General features: G+C 45.3%; 1 protein-coding gene across 9 annotated transcripts in view; it reads right to left on the bottom strand.

Annotated features, from left to right (window-relative positions):
• The window catches only part of CELF4 (CUGBP Elav-like family member 4), a 1,004,675-nt gene that overhangs the window by 382,217 nt on the left and 602,511 nt on the right, over positions 1-19,947 (bottom strand). The window lies entirely within an intron of this gene.

Here is a 19,947-nt window from a genome sequence, read left to right as displayed (position 1 = left end):
GAATACCTACACCACAAAACCCCCTCTGTTCTTTTCAATTACTGTAAATTTACTTGCGCAAAAACACGCTTGAGATGTGGACGCTCTGTGGGTTTTTGCGCAAAAACAGCTGCGCAAAAACCTTGTAGTGTAGGCGTAGCCTCAGACCTGAGAACTAGAAAGGCAGCTGATGAGCAGGAAGTAGACAATAGAGAACAGGCCTTCCTTGTGCTCCGAGTAATATCTCTCCCTGTAAAGAGCAGGGATCAGACTCTACTGCTGTTAACCCACACAGATCGAGTGACAGTGGGACTAGGAAGCCAGAAAGGCTCCATGAAAATTCTCCTCGACTCGTTCACTACGTGGGAATAAACTCTGCCCTAGCATGCAAGACATGGGATTCCAAGTGATTTCAGAGGATGCCTCCTTGGGCATCCAAAGGAAGAATATTTGGCATTTAAAGGGGTCATTTTGCACAAGTGCTAAGTTAGCCATCCTTTATAGGTTCTCCCTTCCTCCTCTTCGGTGGGATCACTCCTGATTTCTGCTGCATGTGAGAGCAGAATCGTGTGCACCCAAAGGAAGAAGACTTGGCACTGGATGGAGTAATGTTTTATTGATTCTCTCTGACCAGACTGGCACTGGCAGGGAGGCATAACCTGGCTAGCACCGAATTTTCGGTGGTGTCTGTCGGAGATAAGAAAAAAAATTGAATAATGTATGCAGTTAGTTTAATTTAAATAATTGATGTGTTAAGCATTGCAAACAGAGCTGGAGTGGATAATGAGTCCAAAAGCATATTTTGAACTCAGTTGCCACTTCAGCTGCATGGCAATTCTTACAGGACGCAGATTTTCCTAGGACGACAAAGGAAAGGGCATGTAAACAAGGTAGTTGCTGGGAGAAGACCTCCGCCCAGACTTTTTTGTTTGTTTTCTACCAGTTCTCGCCAGTCTCATCTTAAGCTCTGGACGGTTTGTTCATTTGCAACCCTCTGAAATTATCAAGACCAGCATGCATTTCCCGGGGCAGCACGGAAGATGCCTGGACCATTGTTCAACAAATAAGAGTTTGTCACCGGTGTAATCTGCAATCAGGAATCAATTAAAGAGATATCAACAGGGAAGGAAAGATAAGGGAGAACCAGGGGGAAAAATCAATGAACAACGTCAGGGAATTGATCATTCAAAAGGTCTTTCTTAAGCCATGGGCCTTCTCGGAGGGTTCTTCGCTTCAGTGCCCCCACAGGCTTTGGCTTTGCTCCCTGGCTGTCTTTTTTGGCGCTTGTAAATGGGAAAAAAAGTCCTTCTGTTTGGGGAGAGTGCAGTGTTCATTCAGCCGCCGCTGCCTTTCACGATATGTAGAAAGCCAATGAAATAACTTGTACATGGCAGTTAGAGCAGGGGGTTTCAAACTTTTTTTCTCATGACCCAGCGTAATTTGACTAGTGTGTGGGCTCCGGGGTGGGGCTGAGGAGGAGAGCTTTGGCGTGTAGGAGGGGGATCCAGCATGGGGGGGGCTCAGGGTTGGTGGAGGAGGGCTTACCTCAAGCAGCTCCCAGACAATGGGGGTGCTAAGGCAGCTTCCTGCCTCTCCTGGCACCGCAGATCATGCTGTGCCCAAGGAGCAGCCAGCAGCACGTTCCCAGCCAATAGCAGTACAGAACTACTGCTCAGCATAGATGCAGTGCATGGAGACCTGTGCGCTCCACCCACCCCACACCTAGGAGCTAGGCCTATTGTCGGCCACTTCTGGGGCGCAGCGCAGTCTGTGGTGCCAAGGCAGGCAGGTCGCTGCCTTAGCTCCCCCACTGGTCACCTGTTCCCCCTGCAGAAAGGAGACCCAGCCCCCGACATTCCACCACCCCATCTTGGGTCATCACCCAACCCATAGTTTGAACACCGCTGGGTTAGAGCTACGTAAAGTCATGCCCATCACTTTGTGACTGCACATGGCGCCAAACCTGAGTTCCAGGAACCTTTCTGCTGTCAGACATGACCTCCGGGAGCAAGTGCGGTACCAAAACCAACCCTCAGGTCACATATTCAACAGCAACCCTTCCATGACTGCTTGGGCACCCCTTGTGTCCCTGCGCCCCTATCCACCAATTCTCTGCAATTGTCCCGTTGGCAGTAAATATCTAAAAGGGTGTCTCAAGGAGGAAGGAGAAAATTTGTTCCTCTTGGTTTCTGAGGACAGGACAAGGAGTAATGGGCTTAAAGTGCAGCAGGGGAGGTTTAGATTGGACATTAGGAAAAAATTCCTGTCAGGGTGGTCAAATATTGGAATAAATTGCCAAGGGAGGTGGTGGAATCTCCCTCTCTGGAGATATTTAAGAACAGGTTAGATAGACATCTGTCAGGGATGGTGTAGACGGAGCTTGGTCCTGCCTTGAGGGTGGGGGGCTGGACTCGATGACCTCTCGAGGTCCCTTCCAGTCCTATTATTCTATGATTCTATGATGGGTTGATTCTTGCCCCTCTTCTGACTTTATTTTTTCTTTAAACATCTGCCTGTTCACGTCAAGGAAGCCAACTCAACCAGAGATAGAACTGGGGATGCCAACCCTGATGACCTTCCGGTGAGTCTCCGGATGTTTGGGAGTTATTCCACCGTCATCGGGGGTGACACTCTCAGCTGGCAGTGAACAAAGGAAGAGAAAAGAAGTCGGCGGCTTTGGGGTTTGCAGAGATAATATTGAAAAGATGAACTGAGTGCCCCCCCCGATGGCTCAAACACCAAGGCGTGAAGATGAGACAATCCAAATGTACTCTTTTTAAAAGGCTTTATGCCACTTCGATGACGTTCAGGCAGGCCTGTCGCGTGGCATTTGAACACGTGGGGTGAGCAATATTGTTGGCCATTTCCCTGATCATTTTTATGTTGTCTAGAATGGAGCACCAGAAGGGCCGACAAGCCAGGCTCTGCAGAGCACGTCCGGATCCCATTCTGACCAATGGCAGTGCTCCTTGTGTGGGAAAGCACAATGGTGCTCCTTCAACCTCAGCATGAGGTCCCATCTTCCCTGCCTATCATAAGAACGGCCATACTGGGTCAGACCAAAGGTCCATCTAGCCCAGTGTCCTGTCTGCCCACAGTGGCCAATACTAGATGCCCCAAAGGGAGGGAACGCAACAGGTAATCCTCATGTGATCCCTCTCTGGTCACCCATTTCCAGACAAACAGAGGCTAGGGACACCATTTCTACCCATCCTGGCTAATAGCCATTGATGGACCTAACCTCCATGATGGACCTAACCTCCTCTCGCTCTTTTTTGAACCCTGTTAAAGTCCTAGTCCTTACAACATCCTCTGGCGAGGAGTTCCACAGGTTGACTATGCACTGCATGAAGAAAAACTTCCTTTTGTTTGTTTTCAACCTGCTGTTATAAACACACAGCGAGAGTGGCTGCAGAAGAGCTCCCAAGAAAGGAGCATGTGGCCTCTCCCCTCAGGTGTTTGAAAGCTGGAAAGGCAGCTGATGACTGGGAGCAAGTCTGAGTTGCTTTCAATCTTTTTGCCCCAAGAAAGCCAGTCCAGAGAAAAGGGCCTGGGAAAGAGCTGTGGTTTGATTTTATTTTACCTTCCCCATCTGAGGATATGTCTACACTGCCACCCTAGTTCGAACTAGGGTGGCTAATGTAGGCATTCAAACTTGCAAATGAAGCCCAGGATTTAAATATCCCGGGCTTCATTTGCATGTTCCCGGGCGGGCGCCATTTTTAAATGCCCATAGTTCGAACTACCTGCCCGCGGCTACACGCAGCACGGACTAGATAGTTCAAAATAAAGCTCCTAATTCGAACTACCATTAAACCTCCTCGCAGGTCTACCCATGAGAACTCATGAGACCATCTACATGTTTTGTTAGCCTTTAAAGTGATACCAGACTGTTGTTTTTTAAGTTTTTCCTGTTACAGATTATCTCGGCTACCCCTCTGAACCAATTTTTTCACTCCTACCTCATAGGTCATGTTTTCTAGACCTTTGCTCATTTTTGCTGCTCTTCTCTGGACTTTTTCCAGTTTGTCCACATCTTTCCTGAAAAATTGGGTGATCAGCACTGGACAGAATATTACAATGGGCATGGGGCAGTGTGAGGAATTGCTTCTTGTGTTTTGCTTACAGTCCTGCTAATACCTCCCAGAAGGATGTCTGATCCCCTCTGTCCCCCAGACCCGTCCCCTGCCCCTGTGGCTACTCCACTCTAACTGTGCCAAGACTTGAATGCGATCGGTGGGACTTTGCATTCTTTAAGCTCCTCTTGGAAATAAAAAAGACAGACGACTTCAATGTCAAATCCATTCATTTCAGTGCCATCTGCCACTTCCAATTTGAGGAGCACTCATGCAAGCGAGGAGGTGGTGGGGGGAGCTTTTTTTTTCTTTTTAGAACTAGCCTTTTCTAAAGCAACCTCAACGTGCTGTGGGCTAGGAAGCTTGGAAGCCCTAGCTGCCAGCCAAATCGGGTAAGTGTAACTAGGTTTCAGCACCCCAGATATGGTGGTTTATCTTTGACATCCAAGACACCTCCCCCGTAATAGCTCCCTTTGCATTTTCTGTAGGAAACAATGCAAACCATAAAGATGCAGTCCACTAAGCCTATCACACAGCGCATTTCAAATATAGCTAGCAGTGTCAGAATGGCTAACGATGAAAAAGACTTACTGGGCCAGATTCTGCTCCTGGTGTAAAATCTGAAGGAATTCCATTATGGACCCTGCATTTACACCAGCACAACTTCAATCTGAATCTGGCTTACTCTATCCGTCCCTCTGCGAGGGCAGGGTACAGACTGTCAAAGAAAAAAAGATATTAAAATGCAACAGACAGGGCCTTTTATCCCAGAGATTTTTTTTTTTCAAGTTGCTACCTCAGTGGTCCAGTTTATTGCCGGGAAAGAGATGTCATTAGGAAAATAAGTGAAACAGGTTTGACCGTGCCAGATAGGATCACATTGGTTCAGCCTGTCTGAACAAGAAGCAAGTGCTTCCTAACAAGGTGACACATCAACCCTGCCCTTATAAACTGGATCTTTATTAAGGCAGGGAGAAATTCCCTCCTGACCCCATGCATGAGAGTTTATGCCTTGAAGCATGAGAGTCCTTTGCTATTCGCTAACAATGGTGTCAATATGGACCATCAGCTCTTACCATCGCGGGTAAATCAAGGTGTTAAATAAATCCACAACAGGGAGAATTTAATGGGTTTTCATTGCAGCGAGGCACAACACAAACTTGAGGGAGACATTATCCGAGGGGAGGGCGGGGGCAGTCTGAGGCTTCCTTGACATTCCTGCATCTGATATTTTTCTCCCTCTTTAGGGAGCGGGAGTTGAAGTGTCACCAAAATCTTTCTTGTTTCCTTGCCTGTTGCTCTTGGAGAAGGAAAATCCTGAAATTCATATCTGTGACATCAATACGGGCTTCTCTGGTACGGGACTGTAGCCGCTGCACTGTCAAATTCTTACAAGAGCTCAGCTTTCGCTGCTGGCCCTGTGGCATGAGGGTGGGTGTTCTGGTAGCTACCTAGTTCCCATCACTCAAAGGTGCCTCAGCCTCTGAAAACAAAGCGCACCAGGACTTAGTTGAGCATGGCTTTCATCCAATGTTGGAGTGTCCCATTCACCCCCCTCAGGGTGTCTTCACACACGGCTGATGGGGTCTTGGGGGAGGGATGATGGGAAGGGGCAGGAACTTGGGTGTAGAGCAGATACCCTCACACTTCTCAGAGAGGCTGCTTAGACAAAGTCATGGACCTTCATCTCATAGAATCATAGAATACTAGGACTGGTAGGGACCTCGAGAGGTCATCGAGTCCAGTCCCCTGCCTTCATGGCAGGACTCAGTACTGTCTAGACCATCCCTGACGGACATTTATCTAACCTTCTCTTAAATATCTCCAGAGATGGAGATTCCACAACCTCCCTCGGCAATTTATTCCAGTGTTTCACCACCCTGACAGGAAGTTTTTCCTAATGTCCAACCTAAACCTCCCTTGCTGCAGTTTAAGCCCATTGCTTCTTGTCCTATCCTCAGAGGCCAGGAAGAACAAGTTTTCTCCCTCCTCTTTGTGACACCATTTTAGATACTTGAAAACCACTATCATGTCCCCTCTCAATCATCTCTGTTCCAAACTAAACAAGCTCAATTCTTTCAGTCTTCCTTCAGAGGGCATGTTCTCTAGACCCTTAATCATTCTTGTTGCTCTTTTCTGGACCTTCTCCAATTTCTCCACATCTTTCTTGAAATGTGGTGCCCAGAACTGGCCACGATACTCCAACTGAGGCCACTTACATTCATGTTCCTTCCCATGTCCCCCACCGATCCAGACTACATGGTCCACATCAACCCTTGACACACATGCCTCGTCCCATACACACCCATTATCACAGGACACTCTACCAATGTGCCGCAATACCCCTCATACAGCACATTTCTCTCTTTCTGCACCCCACACGCACACTCAACCCGCAGCCTTCCCCACACACCTCTCACAGATCCCATCCTCACAATCAGCTCACCCTGGCCGATCTACCACGTGAATCTCCTGAGTCACCATACACCTCCTCCCTGTACCATTACAACCACATGGCCAAGATGGTAGACTCACCCTTGTTTCCCCTTCCCCTCCCACCCTGCTCCCTCTCACTGCTGCTTGGGTTTGCTTTAAAGTCGGCCTGTTGCAGAAAGCAGGAACTGTATATCCTGAACCCCCAAGCTGGCTGGGGGTTACCTGTCACTTCTCCTCCAGTGCATCACCTGAGACCCTGGGCTGCTATTTGACAATGAACGGGGAGGAAGGGAGAAAGGATCTTCATGCTCAAGAAATAAGGTGATGTTCAGCGTGACAGCTGCGGTTCTTCATCTCCCATCTGATTTCTCTTCTGCTAGCGCGTCAAGGACCCACCAGTCATAAAGTTTAGCCTCTCTGCTTTTCCTGAAGTGGGGTATGAAGTGCAGATCAAGGGTGACTAATGCATTTCAAGCGCAGCCGACAGCGTAATTTACATATGCAATTGCGCAGGGACAGTTTTGGGAAAGCAAAGCCGTCTCTACTTCTGTCTGGACTCTTGTGTGAAGAGAAGCGTCTACTCCCCTTCTTTCCTTTTCCCCTCCTCACCCAAAAGCTATTTTGGAACCCTAAATGAGGTTTTTTTTACAATAGTACTTATACAGGGGTTCTGACTCAAGTAGCCAGAGTAGCTAGTCATTAAATTCACTCCAGCCTGGGGATTGCATTCATAATTACTCCTGCATTTAATTAGTAATAATAATCAATTCAGTAGCACGAAGAGTCATGCTCCCTCACATGCACCGTTCATACCCTAATGCAGGCTAGACAAAAGAGAGGAGCTTTTCCATGGAAGTGTCATTGGAAGAGCAAGTTGAAAAAAAGGCATACACTTTCCACAAGTTTGGTGTTCTTCCAAATATTGCACAAAGTGCTTTGTTTTCCATTTCAAATATTGTTTTGTTTTGGTGCGAAGCAATATTGGTTTCACTTCAGATGGTTTCCCCCCTGAAGTAAAATTTTTCCTACAGCTTGAAAACTCTGACTATATTTTAAAATTGGACATTTTCGCTCCCAACTTTCTGTTCAAGAAGTTCAGCGACAATGAAAAAGTGCCATGAACATGTAATTTTCCCAGAAAAATTCGTTATCATCTTCCATTTCTCGTGGGAGTTATGAAAATGCAATTTTCCCACAAAAAATCATTGTTATCTTCCATTTCTCATGGGAGTTATATAGTCAAGCAGCATCACGTCCGCTTTCTTGTCTACAGACTGGACTCCCTACCCAAAATACAGGTGAAGCACCATGGTAATTGAACAGTTTCTGTTTAATGTCAAACTGACTCAAATTCATTGGTTCTATTGGGAATGTTTAAACATTTTGGCTAAATGGAAAATGTCAACATGAAATGTTTAAAAAAAAATCAGAATCACTATTTTTTGGAACTTTTTCTTTCTATTAAAAGTTTCCATAGTCTAATGCTTTCTTCTCATTCAATAAAAACAAATGTCAGAATATTGGGCTGAAGTTCTGGTCATAGCTCAAGTCTATTAAAAATGGAGTGAGTCAAACCAAAGGGATGTGAGCATGCTCTTGTTTCTCGTTTGCTTACGTTGTTAAGGAACAGGTTTAAACTACACTGAACTAAGCCGCTCCTATGGAAATAAGAATGTCCGGGGAGAGATTTACACTAGTTTAATGAAATCAATTTAACTCACCAGTGTAAGCTTCGTGGGCATAAGGTCTTAGGCACATCTCTGAATTTGGCTTGATGTGCAAGAAAATGCCTCTATTACAGTGAAATTGTGGGTTCCATACAGAAGTTACCATTAGTCAATGGTGCTTACGCACAGTTTTTTCTATTTACAAATTAAAAGTTTATTTTCCTAACCGCCAACCCTGCAGAATCCACCTGTGATCTGACAGCTAAACTGAGCTCTCGCTGCCTTGTACGTCATTGGTAATAATAAAGTTGCTCTCTTGGGAACTTTCCTGATAATTGCGTTGTTGTGCTCAGCAGAATGGAGTTCACTTCACTTTTTGAAACCGTCTCAGCGAACGATTCTGCATCTGTGGGAGACCAAAGTCACGGCGGCCGTTCTGCACGTGACAGCAGGTAGTCGTTCCCGGGGCAACGGGAGAAAAAATGTTTTTAAAAAATGAGGAAAAGGAGCATCTAGGACAACAAAAATCAGTGGAGAGATTCGAAAGCAGTCATAGTGTCTGGAGATTCTCGGAATTCATATTTTGGAATGTTCTAGATTGGAAGTGTGGCAATTGATGTTTAGCTGAATGGATTCTGCAGTGCCAACAGGGAAACCAACCGTTTCTCACCAGTAAATAATCAGCCGTGACATCAAGATGCACCGGGATCAGAACCGATTTTCACTCCTTTTCTGAACATTCCACCTCTTTAATAATACCGCCCGCTCCTATAGTGCCATATATTTCAGATCACTTCATAAACATCGGTCATTTAGGACAGTGTTAGCCCCAGTTCTATATGGAGAAACTAAATCAGGGTATGTCTAGACTGCAAGTTTCTTTTGAAAGAAGCTTTTTCAAAAGAGATCTTTTGAAAGAAAGTGTCCGCACCTCAAAACCGGATCGAAAGAGCAATCTGCTTTTTCTAAAAAGTGTGTCCAGACTGCATGGATGCTCTCTCGAAAGAAAGCCCTGATTGTTATTCACAGAATGGCCACCAGGGCACCTGTGCGTTTGTCGACTGCCTCTTCTTTCAAAAAATGTCCCTTTTTCTGCATCCACACATGCCTTTTTTCGAAAGACCTCTTTCAAAAAAGGCATTCTTCCTTGTAATTTGAGGTTTGCCAATGTTGAAAACCCCCCTGCATTTTTTCAATTAAATTAAAAAAAACACAATTGCAGTGTGGGAGCTTTTTAGAAAAAAGGGCAGGTTTTTTTGAAAAAATAATGTAGTCTAGACAGACCCTCAAAGAGAGATTAATCCAAATTCACAAAGACAACTGGTGGAACCAACAGGAATCCAACCAAGTTCACCTGATTTAACCTGGACTTAAATTACCCGGGCATTCTTCCTCCCATTTAAGAGCAGGTCATTAAAACGGAAGTCATTCCACCATGTGTCAATAAGAGTTTTGGTTGATCCCGATAGAAAAAGAGCTGCTCACTAAGCAAACAACAAGAGCGCAATCATTAATAAGGTTGTAAAACATTAAACAAGGAATAAAATATTTGAGGCAGGTGTCTTAAAACTTTCCCCATTTTACAGATGGTCAAACTGAGGGACAGTTACATTGAGCCACTCACTCGGAATCACATGGCAAGTCAATATTGGAGGCTGGGATTAGAACTTCTGACTCCTGGACTCATGTAGCAACGACTAGGTGACCATTTTACCCATAGAGGGTTTGATCCAAAATCCAATGAATCACAGGATCATAGAATCATAGGGTTGGAAGAGACCTCAGGAGTCATCGAGTCCAACCACCTGCTAAAAGCAAGATCAATACCAACTAAATCATCTCAGCCAGGGCTTTGTCAAGCTGGGACTTAAACACCTCTAGGGATGGAGATTCCAATCCCTCCCTAGGGAACCCATCCCAGTGCTTCCCCACCCGCCTAGGGAAATAGTTTTTCCTAATATCCAACCTAGACCTCCCCCACTGCAACTTGAGACCATTGCTCCTAGTTCTGCCATCCGTCACCACTGAGAACATCCTCTCTCTTTCCTCTTTGGAACCTCCCTTCAGGTAGTTGAAGGCTACTCTCAAATCTCCCCTCACTCTTGTCGTTTTTAGATAAAATCAAAGGGAGTCTTCTCATTTACTTCAGTAGACTTAGGATTGGGCCCATGGGGGAAGAAGAAAAGTGTGCTTCCTAGAACTTCAGATTACTTCGGTAGTTCTCATTTCACAGGGTGCTGAGGCAACATACTGGCAACATTTATTACACCTGTCCCATTTTTTGAACTATCATTCACCTCAGGGGAAGGAATTGTCTGCTGGGTCCTGCTACAATCTCCACAATAGGCTCGTTTCAGCATGGCCACCATGTTATTCTCACGTCTATCGTGGGAAGTTCTTTTTATGAGAAATTATCCACAGAGCATGTCCAATGGAACTGACAGAGGTTGCAAGGGGCATCACAGGGAGGGCGACACATTGGAATTTACCATGAGGCGATCAAGACCACTGGCAATTTGCTCAACTATAGAATCATAGAATCATAGGACTGGAAGGGACCTCAAGAGGTCATCGAGTCCAGCCCCCCGCCCTCAAGGCAGGACCAAGCTCCATCTACACCATCCCTGACAGATGTCTATCTAACCTGTTCTTAAATATCTCCAGAGAGGGAGATTCCACCACCTCCCTTGGCAATTTATTCCAATAATTGACCACCCTGAACACCATCATGTGACCAGATTATGTACTTGCACTTGACTTGAGCTATGAACTCCTCCTTCTTTGAGGTATACATTTAAATGGCACATGGCTTTGAACCCAAAAGCAAAACCCATCAACCTTGTCCTCATGCTATAGGTAGTGTACAGAGGGAAACCACATATCAGTACAAAACCCTATGATAAACACTAGGATCAACAGTTGGTGGGCATCTATCCTTTGGAAGACTCTTTGGTTAGCTTGTCCTCAGAGACCCCATTAACAATGAAGCTTCACTAATATTAAATGTGATTCCTGAAGCAAACAATGGGATGTAGAGTCTATGCAGAGAGGGAAATGGCTAGATATATGCTGGTAAAAAAAAAGTTTTAGCAAGACCCCACGTTCTCAGATTCGAGCCTATCAATACTATTTCTGCTCTCTCTCTCCCCCAAGTTGCAGAGAAGCCAGATACGTTTTTGGCTCAGTGTATATTGTTTCCACTAGGAAAATCAGTGCTCTGATGGCCAAAAAAAATGGGGAAAGAAGCAGCGGCATTTTCATTCCTCCCCTCAGCTCCTGAACTGAAATACCACACGTGTTGCAAGGCACCCGGTCTCAGAGGAAAATAACTGTAATGTGTGCGATGAAGGCTTTTGCAGCAACTCATTATCATTCCTTGCTTGCTGTCACCCATCTCTAAAGCCACTGGCAGTGCAGTGCTTGTGTGAAGTTATTAAGGCCAACCTCTTTTTAGATTCATGGCAAGCGTCGAGTGACAAGGCGAAAGTCCAGGCTGTGATAAAGTGAACTGAGATGCTACCCCATCCCCTACCACACACACATCACCGTCACACTGAAGATGAGAACATTGTTGATTTTATAAATAATAGCTACCCCCCCAGCCTATATCTCCTACACTTGAACTTCCTGCCACAGTAATAAAAGGGTGGGATTGTGTGTATATGTGGGGACAATTTTCCCCTTCTTACTCTCACGAGATAGTTGTGTATTTCCCACAAATAATTCATTCCTTCAGAATGTGTTAGTCTCTAAGGGTGCATCTATACTGCACCTGTAGCTCGAAATAAGCTATGCACTTTGAGCTTTGAAAATTGCATAGCTTATTTCTAGTCAATTTTGAAATAGCTTACAGTATTTTGAAATTCGGTGCTGTCTATACCACACTTATTTTGAAATAAATTGCTATTCCAAAACATCCCTTACTCCTCGTGGAATGTGGTTTACAGGGATGTCGGAATAGCGAGCCTGTTATATTTTGAAATAACGGGCATGCTGAAAAGATGCAGAATAGCTATTTTGGGATACTTCTGGTATCTTGAAATAGTGCCGCAGTGTAGACATAGCCTAAGATGACACTGGACTACTCATTCCTTTGTAAAATGCTGGCCAGTCATACAATAGCTTCCAAATCTGCTTCCTCTCTCTCTCTCTGTGTGCAAGAGAGAAAGTGGATCTTCTCATCTGAAGAAGTGAGTTTTGCCCACAAAAGCTCATGATATTATATAAACGTGCAAAACAAACAAACAAATAAATTACATATATATATATATATATATATATATATATATATATATATATATATATATATATATATATATATATATATATATATATTTTCATTAGTCTTTAAGTCCAGGGCTACACTAGGACTTTATAAGGGGCTGCTTATTTTGACATCTTTACTCCTCCTTTCCTCGAGGAGTAGTGCTAATTTCAAAACGGTTATTTCAAACTATTGGGAGTGTGGACGCTCCCATGCCACTATTTTGAAATAACGACTCCCCAGAGCAATTTGAACTAATCACTCCCCAGTGCTTCCTGGAGCTCCAAGTCGAGGTAGCGTGTTCACTTTTATGGAGCCTGCCTCAGACTAATTTCAAGGCTTCCCTGTTGTGAGAACACGCTAGTTCGATTTTGTTACTTTTGGACTTATTAAATCAATTTTAGTTATTTGGAAATAGTTTCCTAGTGCAGATATGCCTCAGGACTACTCGTTCCTTCAGATCAGAGTTCTGTAAAATGGTGCCCAGTCATACAGTAGCTTCCAAATTCTCTCTCTCTGGGTATGTCTACACTACAGAGTTTTTTTTGGAAAACGGCCATTTTTCCGAAAAAACTTCACTTATGTCCACACTGCAATCACATTCTTTTGAAAAAAAAATCAAAATAACTGAGGGGTTTTTCCAACATTGGTAAACCTCTTTCTATGAGGAAGATGCCTTTTTCCGAAAGAGCTCTTTAGGAAAAAAGCATGTGTGGATGGGGAAGAGGAAGTTCTTTTGAAAGAAGAGGAAAGACGAAAAAGCACAGGTGCCATGGTGGCCACTCCATCCATAGTAATCACAGTTTAAATGTGAGCTAGCGTACCGTCAGTGTCAACGCTATCTTTCGCAGTGTGGACGCTCTCTTACGGAAGAAGTTTTTTGGAAGATCTCTTCTGGAAAAGCTTCTTCTGAAAGAAGCCTGCAGTCTAGACATAGATGGGGTGTGTGTGTGAGAGAGAGAGAGACAGACAGATGCTTAGAACTTTTCAACCATTCCAGATAAATGTGTCTCTTAAAAAAATTGATCACTAACTTATCTATGGCTTACCTTATTCCTCTATCTGTTTTTCTGTTTAATCCAGTAACCCCAAAGGAAGAGAACAGAATTCCCTGCACTTCGCTAGATTTTTACAGAATAAGATGTTTAAGCCAAAGAAGATAACTCTAGAGATCAGAAGTTCTATTATTCTATTTTTTTTCTTTTGGCCTTTTCCCTTTTGCCTTCTTGGCCTCTACTACTTTTGCCTCCTCTTCCCTTCTCTTCCTAAGATGGGCAGAAAAATCCGCTTAAAGGATAACAGAACTCAGCTTTCAGTGGCATACTGCCGCCAGCCCACAGGGAAGAGAAGACCTCAAAACCCACCAGTAGGATGAAAACAAGCAGGTAATTAAAGGTCTTCCTAGAACAGTAGCTAAATTCATGTTTGCAAATGCCAGCAAGTTGTTCTCCAGCAGCAGGGATCCGGTGTGCAAATCTGAGCGGGGTGTGCAGCACACATTCCAATACAACCGCACCCCCTTGCCCAAGAGCATCTGGACACCATTCGAGAACACTCCTTTCCCTCCTCAAAGGAAGTAACAACCTCCACATTGCTCAGGTGTAGGAGTAGTTCAATAACTGGCCAAATCCATATTTGTAGGATTCCAGGAGGGGAAGACAATGGAGACCGTTCTACAAACACCACCATTTTGGTGCACTTACAGGATTCGATATTTAATGATGATGATTCTTGACCTCATGAGACCGCCCCCCCCCCCCCAGCTAACCTTGCCCTCACTCTTCCAGCCCTGTGCCTATCACCGTCTCATCCTCCCTTAGTGCTAGGGAGAAAATATGGGTGTTTGTCGCATGCCCAGAAGGTTAGCACATCTGGACTCTTGGCAGAGCAGGGATGGATGAGAATCAAGGACTCATCCCACAGAAGGTCCAGCTGGCAGCACACTTGTATCTGGTGGGGACACATCTCAAGTGACTTTACTGATTAAAAGGGGAGTCATGCTGCATGAGAGAGAAGTGTCTTCTGGGTAGCCAGGTCCTGTATGACTTAGGCTTTGGGGGCTAAAACCAGACCTTTTAACTCCACCCACTTAATCAAAGCTCTGTGCTGCTCTCTGGATAAGGAGAATACATGCTGCCGATATGAGGTACCACTTGAAATCCTCTCCACAATAGGTATGCCTGGGCTGTCAGTGCCGGCTACGTCTACACTGCAGTGCTATATCGGGATACCGGAAGTATCTGACACCAAACTGGAAGGGTATCTGACACCCAAAACCTCACGTTGGACCTTGCTCCTTCATGACTGCAGATAAAAGTCACATGGAAGCCAATGAGAAGACAGGCTGAGCAAGAACCACATTTTCACTGAGTGAGGACACGAGGGGTATGTCTAGACTACATGGCTCCATCAACGGAGCCACGTAGATGAGTTTACTAAACATAGCAAAATGAAGCTGCAATTTAAATAATCGCTACTTCATTTACATCAAAATGGCTGCCGCACTGTGCTGACGATCAGCTGATTGGCACAGTGGGGCAGTCTAGACGTGCCGTGGTCGACAAGGGAAGCCTTTGTCGACTGCTCCGGTATGCCTCATATCACGATTATTTAAATCGCTGCTTCATTATGCTATGTCTAATAAACTCATCTACATGGCTCCGTTGACAGAGCCATGTAGTCTAGACATATCCTAGGATTTGGACTTACATGATTGCATATAGTTGTTTAATTTGAAATGGTTCCTAACCCTGGGTGACGGATCATACCGCCATGAGTGCAGAGCACTAGATTAAATGAGCTCTCCAGGTCCCTCCTGACAACTTGCAGGGGCAGGGCCCAATAGGGTTGTGGATTTGCTTCAAGACAGAGTCGATTAGGAATAGATAGTTGCTTTTCTTAATCTCACTACGTCACTGCTATTACAGGCTTAATACTGCCAGATGGTTACACAGCTACTTCAAAGTAAAACGAAAATAAGCACAGGCAGTGCAATGCATAAAAGAGTAACAGTCACTTGGAAATGCTTATGCCCCTTCAATTCTGTGGGGAGGCCCATTCCAGTCACCTCACACCAGGCCACAATGGACATGGCTCCAGCTGGGGGGATTCAGGGCACCCTTTGAGGTCTAGGTCCCTGGTGAGACTCAGTGGGCATGGGACTCCCTACACTAGTTATACTACAGTTGTTTACCGGGTGTGCATGTACCTGGCTCAGCGCCATTCTTATCACTCTTATGAGCTGAGACCGAGGTCAAACTTGTTTACTGCTCAGTAATTTCCCATGGCTTAAAGCTGATAAAGTCCAGTTGCTGTTTGGGCTTGCAGGGTCCCAGGCGATGCTAAGCAGGGTATAGAAAGGATGGAAACTTCCATCCCAGGCCTGCTACGCTGAAGGACCCACATATGATTTTTATGTGACACTTCCCACGCCTGTGATTCTGGTCTTTGCTGGCCCCTATTGGAGCACATGCTGCTTTGGAGCACATGTTTGGAAGAGAAGAACTGTTGATCCTGGAAGGCTTCTCTTGGTCTGAGCTCACCGGTCTTTCCCTTCAAAAAGAGAGTTTCATAACATGGGGTGTGCCCATGTAGTGGGGCCTCTAACAAGGAGCAGCAAATGCCTGTTGTACCCCATGATGCTCTATTATTTCCTTGAACCTCATTCTTCCATGAGAGATGAGAAGAAATTGCTAGTGGTTGAAGTGTTATATGCAATGAAATGTCACAATCAAGCTTTCTCCTGAGCCTGTAGCTACACAGAGAGGGGGACTCTAGGCTGTGTTTTTCTAACTCTACAGGCTGCCTTTAGCCCACATTTCGGTGCTCCCCCGTGCTATAAAATATCAGGCCTCTCTCTTATAAAACAGTTCTGGCATTTCTATTATCACACATGCCTGAGAACAGGGATGCAATTGTACTGAATGGTGTGAAAAAAAAAGACAAAAAATAACAGAAAAAAAATCAAAGCCCAGCTGAGTTGATTATTTAAAGAGCCGCGTGAAATTTACCATCCTTTTAAGGCATTCTGGGTTCTCGAATATCACTGTGTCACTTAATGTTTGCAGTTAAGTATTTACAGATCTGTTCCTATGGCAACCAATTCTTCAAAGTTACTTTTACAATTCTGTTTTCTAAAATGTGTTTCTTTGGTTGATTGCACAGGGATATTTGGAAAGCAGCCAGGTCTAAATCATGATTTTTTTCCCATTAAGGAGAGGTCCTTTCTAATCATGTTTAGTTAGTTCTTTGATGGCTTTATCTTGATTTGAAAATGTATTTTATTTTTGTTAGCCGTGGGAGAGGGGAGAGAGAAAAACATGATCAAGCGTCTTAGGGCTTTGCAAAAAGGGTGTTGGAAATGAGGGATGCAAAAGAACCTTGTCTGGGTTGATTTTATTTATCTTTTAATGTTTGGAAGAGTAGACCTTTAACCATGCCAAAAAAGTCCCACTGACAGTCTGAATGCACTTAGAGGCCATTGGAGAGGATGATACACGTATTAATTAGGTGAGGAGCTGAAGAGGAAAGGATCACAATTGGAAACAAACGGATAATAGAGAGACAAATGTGGGACGATCCAGGATGCATTAATCACTGCCCCTTCCCCTGCAATCCCAAGACATTGCCATGAAGAATGGCCCTGCATTTGAGATACCTGGCTTTCAGCCTTTCCTCTAACACAAACTTCCTTGGATAAGTCACATAGGCTGTGTGTGCATGGCAGGTCGTCTGTCCTCAGACTTGTGGATTTAGGGCTTCCAAGCCCTTCATTGTAACCACACTGCACGTCCTAGACCTAGGTCTCACAGCCACACTACCATCTCCACACTTGCTATGAAGACTTTCCACCTTGGCTCTGCAGCTTGATACACGTTCACACCGCCAAGTGACCAGGCTTGGACCCAAGTCTCAGCAGGACTCAGGATCTGACCCCAGCTGTGAGTAGGGTCCTAGGTCTTGAGTCCTTGCTGAGCTGCAGCAGACTAATTTGTGTGTGGACAGATGTGGGGTGTTACCTACACCTAAATCTGAACCTGGATTTAGAGTCCTGTGTGGACATGCCCTTAGTCACTCTGTTCCTCATCTTGAAAATGGAAAGAAGAGCATGTTCTGATGAGAAACATATTTGGGGCTGTGAGGCACTGTGACAGGGCGCCTGCCCTGCACTGGCCCTTTAAGACCAGGACTCAGGTCCTGAGCCGAGGTGTGACAGGGCGCCTGCCCTGCACTGGCCCTTTAAGACCAGGACTCAGGCCCTGAGCCGGGGCTAGAAACAAAGAGGCCAGCTGGAGCTGTTTGGGCTAGGGAGAGCCCAGCTGGCAACTATCTAGGGCAGCACAATTGGCTTGTAGAAGCCAGCTGAAACCATTAGGGTGAGTGAGAGCCCAGCTGACAGCTATAAATGGAGAAGCACAGTTTGCTTAGAAGGAGCCAGTGGAGGGCTGACTGCAGAGGAAGCAGGAGCTCCTTGGAGGGAGACAAGCTGGGGAGAGCCGGCAAAGGCTGGAAGTAGGCCAGCCAAGACTCCCCTTGACTAGGGGCTAGAGACAAAGACTCTGGTTTGCGGGCCAATGAGGAGGCCGACTAGGTAAGCAGAGCTGTTGCCACAAATGCCAATGATGAGCAACCCATACAGACTGTAACTTGCCCTGAGAACGGGCTAGATGAGGACAGTCAGGGGGTACTGAGGCACGATAGGGGGCTTGCACCCTGACAGGCACACTGACAGCATGATACTGAAAGTCATGTAAGTACCTAAAATCAATAGGGATGTGGTGTATTGGCACCTAATCCCAATACATTTGTCCGGCCTGAGAAAGGGTTAAGATACCCAGTGTTCTTGTGGCAGGGAGGATTGCTTGCTGAGGTTGCTTTGGGAAGCAGTTCAACACTGGGAGAATCAGCATGGTTATGCACCTTCCATCAGACCCAGTTCTACATCAGAATGATGTCCAAACACAGCAATTCTCCACCTGTTTCTTTACTGTTGGCAAAAGAGGCTCTGTTGGGTCCTACAGCTCGAGGATCACAAAGGCTGATCAGCTGCCGGGAACCTGCAGGGGTAGAACCTCAAAGTGTGGTAATGGAAAAGAACACTGAGCTACATTGTTCGGCACCACCTGGAGAGCCTCCCAAATGCTGCCCATGAAACCAGCGTCTGATCAATGGGCGCCTGAAAGAACCCTGGTGCCATCGTTATCAGAAGGCCGTCTATATCTGCAATCCATTGCCATCTTCCATTCTTCCATGCCACCAACTGGCGACTCTTAGACATGGGGGAAGATGAGAGACATGGGGGAAGATGAGAGCAGAAGACAACATGAAGTCCACTGTGGAGCTCACAAAGCCAGTGTCTTAACTTGGATAAGATATGGGTGACTAGCATTAGGTTAGATTAGATAAAATAAATACTCTAATTCACTGCTCTTCCTCTGGTAGGTGATTCAGTGGACTCAAAGCCTCAGTGCAGAGAATGGAAAGTAAGGAGACCTGGGTTTCATGCTTTGTACTGAGTTGATATTCAACTGCTTGGCCATGTTGTGCCTCTGATGACCTAAAACCACCTGGGTGTTGTGAGGCATCGTTAATTCATGACTCCGAAGAGTTTATGGGTGTGTGCAGAGACGTGCAAAACATTGCTACAAGCAGAAGCCTGGATCTGAAATTGAAATAGCAAAAGCACAAGTGCTCTAATAAGTAACACATAGATGGAGCTGCAGGAATAGAAGCAAGGTGACCAAGAATGCCAGGCAGGTGAGTGGAAGGAGAATTTCAACCGGATAAGATAATCAGACTCTTCTAAAACTCTTTCACTCATTCCTTCCCCTCCCCCTGAAGTAACGCTCCATTAACTCCCAAGAAGATGATTTACCATTTGCCCTTTATAGACAAAATTGAAGTAGTGGGAATGTCATAACAAAATAGATGACCCAGCTTTTGGCTTACCCTGTGGGGCCCAACCTTTAATGCACAATACTAGGAGATCCTTTGAGTGTGATCGGGAGATGCTGGAGGGGCAATGCCTAGTTGTGATGCTTATGAAATCATTAACAGCCACAACACCACAGAACCTGGGGGAAATAGAGGTCCTTAGTTCCTGGCAGTCCCAGTAGCATAAAGGACCACTTTTATTTTAACTGAGATCCTTCTGGCCAATTTAGCAGCAAAGTTGAGGCATTCCAAATTAAACTCTGTTGGATAAAGACTAATCACCCCAATATAGGGCCTTGAGAAAGGTGAGAAAGGAGGAGGTAGAACCCCAAGAGGCAGAAATTCTTCCCAGAAAGACTCCCATGAGAGAAAGGAACAAATGTGAATGGAGTCTGAACATCACAAGCTGACAGGGACCGAAAGCTGTCACTATCTGGTCACTAACTCAGGAACCAATCCATGCAACAAACCTCGGTGCCAACTCTGCCCACACCAGCGACACCATCACAGGACCTAACCAGATCAATTACACCATCACTGGTTCATTCATCTGCACATCTACCTATGTAATATACGCCATCGTGTGCCAGCA

Source organism: Pelodiscus sinensis, chromosome 6 (genome assembly GCF_052426305.1).
Source record: "Pelodiscus sinensis isolate ZL-2025 chromosome 6, ASM5242630v1, whole genome shotgun sequence".
Taxonomy (NCBI): domain Eukaryota; kingdom Metazoa; phylum Chordata; order Testudines; family Trionychidae; genus Pelodiscus; species Pelodiscus sinensis.
The sequence above is the reverse complement of the archived record's forward strand: the minus strand, read 5'-3'. Positions and strand labels throughout refer to the sequence as shown.